We start from the raw sequence: 9,396 nt of genomic DNA on the forward strand, positions 1-9,396 counted from the left end.
CAGTCTCTTCGCAGTATGCGGAAAGCGCAAGCACACGTGAGGGAAAATACAAATATGCAACCGAGAGTAAAAGGGGTGGGTTTTTACAAAAAAAAAGGAAAAAAAACTAGGTAAAAACGGTTTCGGAGAGAGGCGAAATAAAAGCGAACACTAAAACAAAAATGTCGACTAGAACAGTTGTAAGCCCAGCAGAAACAAAAATTGGGCCCATCTCCCCGCGAGGGGGACTCGAGTAAATGCGTCGCATAGGGGGTGGGTGTATTGCGTTAACGTTTAGTGTTTGGGGAGTTGATGGTAGTGAATGCGTTGTATCAGCAGCTTCCTGACGTAGTTTGAATGAGTCAAGGATATAAGGCGCGTTCGTAGCCTCCCATTCTGTGTCGGCTTTGTGGCGCAGTGGGTAGAGCACCATGTACATTGCGTTGCGCCCGCAGGGTCGAGGGATCGAAACCAGGCGCCGGATAGTATTTTTTTTTATATAGTGTAGGGGGAGGGGTGCGGACTACGACTACGGACGTCAACGCGGGTGACATCGTGAGTTACTGAAATGCTCTGCATTTAAAATGTACCGATAGATGGCACGCGAGTAGTGCGTACTCGGGAAAGTTGAGTTCAGCGAACCTCCATTGTAGTCATTATGGGAGGAGCGACAGTGGAGGGTGAGATCATGAGGGGCTCTAGTTGGGGAGAGGAGAGGCTTTTACGTAGCAGGGTCTTCTGACGACATTTGCGGCGAAACAAGCAGATACGTGGCCAACTTTTTATATCCTCTCTTCTCCTTAACGCTGCAAAGCAGCCGGGTTGGTGGAAATGGCTAAAGCAGCCGAATCTGGGATCCTCCTCAAGCATATATCTCAAATAATTTCGAGTGACTGCAGAACCGTGCTGTCCGCTTCATTTTTTTCCCAATTATTCAACATTTTCAAGTGTCACAGCATTGAAACAGCGTGCTCAACTGTGGATAAGTTTTGTCTTCGCCGCGCACATGTTCGCCTGTCACTATTCCACAAAATCTATACTTGAACACAACACTTCACACAAATTTCTTTCAGCCTCCATCAGCTCCATCAGCACATCACTATATTTCAAGGGATGTTTGCTTCACCAATTGCGATGCGTTGAATTGCATTGTTCGGTGAAACGTACTGCTGTGCATCCCGCGCTTTCATTTTTTTTTTTTTTGCGCTTTAACTGCAGGCCTTTCTTTGTTTGTTCTCTTACCGCAGTGTAAATTCTTTGCATTTGTAAGTGCTTTCCTTGCGCACGCGCAATCCGTTTACAAGTCAAAACTGGTTTTTCCTAACAACACTTTGCATTCCTGACGTATTTTATCGTATGGAAGTGTTTTTTTTTATTGTATTACTTTTTTCCTTCTCTAGTACTGTTGTCAACATGCGCACGTTCACAGACTCTGTACGCCCCCCCCCCCCCCCCCCTCACCCCCCAATGGTACACAATCCATTGAGGACCTCTAGGGGTACTATGAAATAAATAAAAATGAATAAAGACTACAACTGAGAATAGTAGCACCGACGTGCCGGCGTTAGTCATTCGTCACAAAAACGGACAGCGTGCTAACCCGACCTCACTATTATTGCTCCACACAACAAACGAAACAACGAAACAACCAACAGCAAAAGGAACGTGGGATCGTGTTATATCCATTCTCACACTCTCGACGCTTTCAAAACAATAACTCGAGTGAAACGTGAAACTGCCGAAGCGACGCGTGAATAACGACTTTGCCGCGTGCGTGAACGGGGACTATATATAGTTCACCCCATTTGAAAAGCTCGAAACAATCGCGAACTTCAAGAAAGAGCCGCCGACATTCGTGTACACACACACACTAGACAAAGCAGGTGAGCGGATAATTTGACTCGTCGTAGTAGATGCATCGGCTAAGCGTCGCAGCTGCATTTTTCGGTTCAGGAAGCAGCGACTGTCCTGTTCGCTGTAAAATGGCTCGCGCGACTGAAACCACCTGAACGTATTTTATACCCCTGTCACACGGCAGATCTAATGACATTCAGAGCAAATGTCATTCGCTCTAAATGTCATTAGTTCGGCGCTACACGAGAATACCGAATGACATTTGAGGCGAATGACATTTAGCGGCTAACTGAGGTCCCGGACCTCAGTTATACCCCTGTCACACGGCAAATCTAATGTCATTCAAACTGAATGACATTAGCTGTAAATTACACTCGGCTCAGCCGTGCGGGTCTACACGGCGGAACAAATGCCATTTGATTGTGATAGCGGTGACGATTAGCGAGCTCGCAAAACCGCAAAATTACATTTCAAGCGCATCTAGAATGTTTTCACACGTAATATTTAAAAACAAAAAACGTAACAAAGGAATTATTCCTTTGTTACGTTTTTGTTTTTTTGGCCGAATGAGCAGCCTCGACAGCAGTAGCGCGTGCTATACCGGAAAATTCACTAATAAACCAAAGAATACTGTTTCTAAAAACTGTCAGCAAACTGATATTTTCTTCTTTGTGTTGTTGTTCAAATAAAGAAAGACAAACAAGTACTAACAAAAAAGAAAATCTCGTCCCCAGTGCGCGCGCTACCCTAATCCGGATTTTTTGCAGACTTGTCTCAGCTTGTGATGTCTATTGATGTCACCTAAATCGGTGGTTTTCTTGTTTCTATTTTAGAAAATCATCAGTTGTTACGTTCTTAAAAAATATTAGGTGTGAAAACATTCTAGATGCGCTTGAAATGTAATTTTGCGGTTTTGCGAGCTCGCTAATCGTCACCGCTATCACAATCAAATGACATTTGTTCTGCCGTGTAGACCCGCACAGCCGAGCCGAATGTCATCAACAGCTAATGTCATTCAGTTTAAATGACATTAGATTTGCCGTGTGACAGGGGTATTAAAGTGGGATTCCGTCGTGTCACTCATCATCCGAGCGATAAGTTGTGAGCTAATTATAGGGCCTGCCGCGAGCGTGCCCCGTTCACGTTTCACATATATATATATATATACAGAAAGATAGGTCGGCAGTCTACAATGCCAGAGGAGGCATAGGGGTGTGGTTAGGCTCTTTTCTTATTCACTACGGTTAATTAAGTAAACATTATTTTTTTTTTTAATATACAGAAGAAAGAAAGAAAAACACGCGCCCAGAGTGGGGACCGAACCCACGCCTTTCGATTACATGTCGAATGCCTTACCAATTCGGCTATCTGGGCGACTGTGTTCTCCTTCACTTTCTGGGCTATTTATATTTACTAGAAGTGTATCTGACGCTTGAGGGTGGTAGCCAGCGCCACTCTGACTACACGGGGAGAAGGGGACCTTCTTTTCAATCCCCGGGGCGTGACTCGAACGGCTGTAGGGTGGTAGCCAGCGCCACTCTGACTACACGGGGAGAAGGGGACCTTCTTTTCAACCCCCGGGGCGTGACTCGAACGGCTGTAGACGTTCGAGTCACGCCCCGGGGGTTGAAAAGAAGGTCCCCTTCTCCCCGTGTAGTCAGAGTGGCGCTGGCTACCACCCTCAAGCGTCAGATACACTTCTAGTAAATATAAATAGCCCAGAAAGTGAAGGAGAACACAGTCGCCCAGATAGCCGAATTGGTAAGGCATTCGACATGTAATCGAAAGGCGTGGGTTCGGTCCCCACTCTGGGCGCGTGTTTTTCTTTCTTTCTTCTGTATATTTAAAAAAAAATAATGTTTACTTAATTAACCGTAGTGAATAAGAAAAGAGCCTAACCACGCCCCTATGCCTCCTCTGGCATTGTAGACTGCCGACCTATCTTTCTGTATTTCCTCAACGAGCCCCTCATTTCCTTACTATATATATATATATATATATATATATATATATATATATATATATATATATATATATATATATATATATATATATATATATATATATATATAGTCTGGAAACAATAACAAGAAAAAAACTCGCAAAGAGCGCGAGAAAATATGGTAAGTAAACACAAAGACACACGAGAAAAACATTCAAAAAATAAAAGTTTACTGAAGTTTCAGAAAGAGGACTTAAGAAAGGAAGTCCTCTTCCTGAAGCGTCAGTAAACTTTTTGTGTGTTTTTCTCGCGTGTATTTGTCTTTACTTATATATATATATATATATATATATATATATATATATATATATATATATATATATATATATATATATATAAGAGAAGAAAACTTCGAACAAGGGGTAGAAACCAATATTGTTGCCAACGTTTCAGCAAAGCAACGTTTGCTGAAACGTTGGCAATAATCGTGGTTTCTACCTTGTTCGAAGTTTTCTTCTCTTGTCTCTTGTGTTCTCTACCATCTTCAAAGTTTTATTGCTCCCTATATATATATATATATATATATATATATGAGAGAGAGAGAGAGAGAGAATAGTCTTTAATGATACTGGTGAGGGTAGCCTGGCCAAGGCGCCTAGCTTGCTACACCAGATGTATAAAAATAAAAAAAAAGAAATCGATGAAGAGATGATGATAATGACTGTGATGAAGATGACGCGCTCATTAAGAGAGTCCTGTTTAAAGAGTCTGATCAGGTCATGTGCTTCGCAGGAAAGACAGTAGAGCTGTTGTCGCTCGAGATGCTCGTTTAGAGTACGTCCAAGGGCCTAGCACGTCACTGAGAGTTGCGCCTCTAGACAGCGGAAGACCCAAGGACACTAAAAGGGACGTTCTGGCGGCTCTATACCGCGTACACTCACATAGCACGTGGTTCAAGTCCTCGAGGTCAGACGCACTTGTGAATGTAATAGTGAACGTGAACGAACGTTTCGACCGAGGCCCGGCAGACGATCAGAATAACTTACCCATATAAAAAAGAACCCATAATTAGGTAGGAAAAAGCTACGGAAAGAAAAATTTAGTTCTTAAAAAAATGTCTAAAAAAATTCCGTAAAATTACAGGGCGCTGCAGTCGAGGTGTGCTACTCGACCTATACATTTCAAAAAGGAGGGCCCCTCGTGCGGCGGACTAGTCAAATTTCAAGGTACTAAAGTGATACTTCCCTCTCTCCTGCTCATAGAAGCGCCGTTTGCGGAAACATTTCTTGCACGAAACGACGCGCGCAAGAAATGGTCTGACTGGTCTCACGTCTTATTTACCCCACCTTCCCTCGTATAACCCGCACTAGTAACTGATTGGAGCAAAGTTAAAACGCGAGTGATACGCGAATTTCGACCCAAAGTGCCGCTTCACTGCAGTTACTCGTTCCTTCTCCTGCTCTATTCTATCCGGCTTCATACGCAGAAAGCGGAGTTTCGCTGTTCAGACTGGGTCATGGTGTCCTCATGTCTTTATCGTGAGCGCGTTTCACGTTCAAGGCTACATAGCACCGTTCACAAGAGTTCTGAAGAGGGTCCGATAACTGGGGACGCCGGTGACACAATGTGAGAAAGGAACCTCTTACAGCCCAGCACTTATCTAAGGGTACTCAGCACGACGGACGTGTCTCGCCGCACAGCGAAAAGGTTTTCGGTTCTCTGTCAAATTCACTGCAACCATTTTCTTTCTCATTTTGTCTCATTTTCTGAACGCCTTTTTTCATTGACTCATTGGGATTCCCTATTGGCGCATTGGCTTCTATCCTCCCCTTTTCTCAATGGACGTTTATTCAACCAAACAACCAATCGTTTAAAAAAATATATGCACCCCTTCGTCTAACGACGACAATGGTTGAGCGCGAAGCTCTCACGTGAGGGATTCGGTTGTCGTCTGACTTTGGCTCGCAGACGGTTTGGACTTTGACTTGTTGAACTTTTGATCACAGCCGCTTTGATGACTTCCACCCTTCGCTATTTGATTTCGCGCGAAAAAAGCTTCGCGTTAAACCGTCGCCGTTCTTAGACGGAGGGGATGTACGATTTTTCGGTCTAATTTTGCACGTCTATGCACCCCCTTTCCAAATCCAAACTGCTGTGACGAAAAAAAAATGAAAATTTTCTGTGACGTCATAGAAAAGTTGCCGGAGAGTGAATAGGGGTCGCCACTGCTGCGCATGTTTTCTTTAATATCTCCATTGTTTGTTAGAAGTTTGCAATAAAATTTGTCTCATTGTTACCGAGACAAATCAGTCTTTTTAATGAACAAAACCTATATTTTGTCTTCATGGCCTCTTTAACGGAAGTTCTAGAAATACGCTCTCGTTGCTCTCGTGGTCCTTGAACAGTGGATCGCGCTGATACGTTCGTCATCAGAATAAACACAATGTAATTGCACCACCTATATATGAAGCCTGAAAACTTGGTGCATCACGCAGCAATTACGTTGGTACGATTTTTTTTTATGTGCGCGCAACATTTGGGTATGGGTTATATGTGGATGCGAACACACAGGCAAGACTACCGTGCTTCTGATAGTTAAAATACTTGTGGCACGTACACGCGATCCGGAGGGACTTCGTTAAACCAAAAGTAAAGTGAAAAATTGCTTCCCTAGCTGATTCGCGAAATAAAAATAAGTGGTTTTCAATTAGGCAATTAAGATCAGAAAAATGGAAAAGAAAACATAGTCTCGAGCATTTCATTATAGCGACGAAGTCTTGCATAGGTCTAAAATCGGTTTTTGTACTGAATCACCGATTCAGGCCGCGGTGTCATCATCATCATTTATTTTTCCCTTAAAGGCACTTTTCGGGGAATTACATAAATGGGGGGGGGGGGTGGCAAGATCAGCAAGGAAGTTCATAAAACATGGTTAGAAAACACACATGATTGACACATAGAAGCACAAAAGGCACATTTTCACATTTTAGGCGGTATTGACACATAAAAATACAAAGGTCATATTTCCACTTTTTAAAAGCGGTAATTGCTTTGGAAACCCGCCGCGGTGGCTCAGTGGCTAAGGCGTTGCGCTGCTGAGCACGAGGTCGCGGGTTCGATTCCCGGCCGCGGCGGCCGCTTTTCTGATGGAGGCGAAAAGCAAAAACGCCCGTGTGTACGAGATTTCGGCGCACGATAAAGATCCCCAGGTGGTCAAAATTAATCCGGAGCCCTCCACTACGGCGCGCCTCATCGCCTGCCTTGTGTTGACGCGTTAAACCCCACAATCAATCAATCAATCAAGCTATACAAAGAAAGTTTGAAGACACAAACTGTACAAAGAAAGTTTGTGTCCGTCACCTCACGTAAACATCGCTACAATTCATGCCCTTGTCTGCGAACACCTCGAACAGGCAAAATGGCGTCACCCATTTTTTGGTGACGGAATCTAACGGGGGGTCGCCGATCATTCGGAAAAAAAAGGTTACGCATTAACGTGGCAAGCGCATTAGCGTGGCAATCGTTTCTTCGCGGCAGCTTTCGCGGGGTGCACGTTTCGAAACTTATACTACGCAAAACATGTCGCCCGTGATGAGCAGCCCCGGAATGCAGTCGTGCTAGCGCGCTGTCAAACGCGCCTATGTTTCAGCCACGTTTCAGTCTACCACGTCTGGCGCCTCGCGTGCCGCGGTTGGGCGGCGGGGTGAGGCACGTTCGCGCCTGAACTTTCCTCAGATTATGCCGCTGTAGCGGCAGCTCTCATAACAAACTGTCGCCGTTTTGCGCAATAAGGCCGCACGACCGTCAGTGTACGTGCACTGATGAGAGGGAAAGCGAGGAATGTGCCCTTATTACGAAATCCGGTTATAGCGAACAAAAGAACGCGCGCCATATTCGTTACGCTCTACTGTGCTCTCACGCGCAGTCTCGTTTCCGTTCAGCACATCCGGCACATACGAGAGGCGTAAACGCGTCGCAGTGTCATGAATATATTGCCTGCGAATGTCTGCCGCCCGCATGGTTCGGCGTCGCATGCTGCACGTACACCGGACAGCTGCGACAGGTCGTCGAACTGTACGACGAGAGATTGTACAATAATAAAGAAAACGATAGTCGAAAGACTGGGTATGCGCAATTCCGCAGACGTCAAAAACATGTGCGCCTCGCAGCAGCCGAAGCGCAGGCTGTTCGCCGTACAATTCTCTCGCATGCCAGTCTATAACAGCTTCGTTTATAACGAACTTTCACGCTATCCGAACGAAGAGGTACAGCGATTGCCGCTCTTTTTAATAAGGCAATAAAAGTCCACTTATTACGAACTGCGCAGTGCAGCGACGGAGTTGGCACACACGAACGGGTGACTAAAATTACTGGTGAAAAGGAACGTATTTATTCGGCGTGAAACTAATTTCTGCGCTCGGACTAGACCTGCTGAAGTATAATTAGGCCCACCTGCTAAAACTGGCTATATTTTCGCGTGGGTCACGTTGCACGGAAGTGAATTTAAGATTTAAAACAGTCGATGATGTATATCAGTAAAACGAGACCCGACCAAGTGTTGGCGGTGTGGTTTTTTCTTTTAAAGGGGTAACGCCTGGTTCAAATCGCTTCAAAGTTCCAATTTGAACTCATATTCTTAAGGGTGTCAAAAGTGCTGAACAATAACGACATAGTTTATAAACTGCCCACTCTCTGTTTGATTACGGTATGCATACGTATGCATAGCTGATGGTACCTATTAGCTCAGGCTATGCTATTCTACATGCTCCCCCCCCCCTCCCCCTCAACACATAGACACAGCACCCTTCACAAAGAAGATCTTTCGCAGATTGACAAGAAGGCAGAGCCCCGCCCTGTGCATTTAGTTCTCGCGTAATCCCGTCTAGCTCGGGGCCGCAGGACGAGCATGACATAACCGCGCCGATATTGTGGTGTACAGAAACTACGTCCCGTGCACCGCCCACCGCATTACGTTACGGGCTGTCACGCATCGCCGTCCAGCCCAGTTAAGTGCCGTTACCGCGCGTTCCACGCTCGTTTCCTACAACGATAAAAACAACTAACGCCGGCCAGTTGACACAGTTTCATCCGCGCGGCCTTCCGGTGCCCCACTGTCCTCCTCTCCAACCCTCCGCCATGTTTCTTTCCGCATCGGCGCGCGCTGAAGTTTTCGCAACAGCATCCGCCCCCTGAAAGCGAGCTTCGCGTCTCAGCTCGCTCCAGCGTGTCAGAAATAAAAGGAAGAAAAGAACGCGCGCCGGTAGAAAGGAAACGTTACCCGTGCCCAAGATTTCTTGAAACGTTCGAGCATAGCCGGCGTTGAGTGACGGGCTTCGAAGAGCGAGCAGACGATTCGTGAAACGGCTGGTCTTCTGCGCGCGTAGCAGACGAGAATGTGCCCGCGCAGTGGCTACGCGGGAATGGCGTTCGCGGGAGGCGAAATGATTTAAGCGTCGCCATAAATATAAACACGTCAGTCGTAGTGGACTACGGCCACCTGCGGGGAGCTCTAACAGGCAACAAGTTTGCATGCTAGGCTGGCCATTGGTCACTAAATATGCTTGGACGTGAAAAGATGTTGTGATGGGGGCCACGTCATGGCCAAAATATGCGCTCCGTGA

The 9,396-nt window shown here is 45.7% G+C and overlaps 2 non-coding genes across 2 annotated transcripts; one reads left to right on the forward strand and one right to left on the reverse strand.

The window, feature by feature from the left end:
• Positions 1–3,135: 3,135 nt before the first annotated feature.
• On the reverse strand, positions 3,136–3,207 carry Trnat-ugu (transfer RNA threonine (anticodon UGU)). Its single transcript has one exon. It is a non-coding gene; the product is annotated as a tRNA-Thr (tRNA).
• Positions 3,208–3,576: 369 nt separating this feature from the next.
• On the forward strand, positions 3,577–3,648 carry Trnat-ugu (transfer RNA threonine (anticodon UGU)). The gene has a single exon. It is a non-coding gene; the product is annotated as a tRNA-Thr (tRNA).
• The last annotated feature ends 5,748 nt before the right edge of the window (positions 3,649–9,396 follow it).

Source organism: Haemaphysalis longicornis, unplaced genomic scaffold, assembly GCF_048455015.1.
Source record: "Haemaphysalis longicornis isolate Haplotype H1 unplaced genomic scaffold, Haemaphysalis longicornis Haplotype H1 scaffold_8, whole genome shotgun sequence".
NCBI classification, from domain to species: Eukaryota; Metazoa; Arthropoda; class Arachnida; order Ixodida; family Ixodidae; genus Haemaphysalis; species Haemaphysalis longicornis.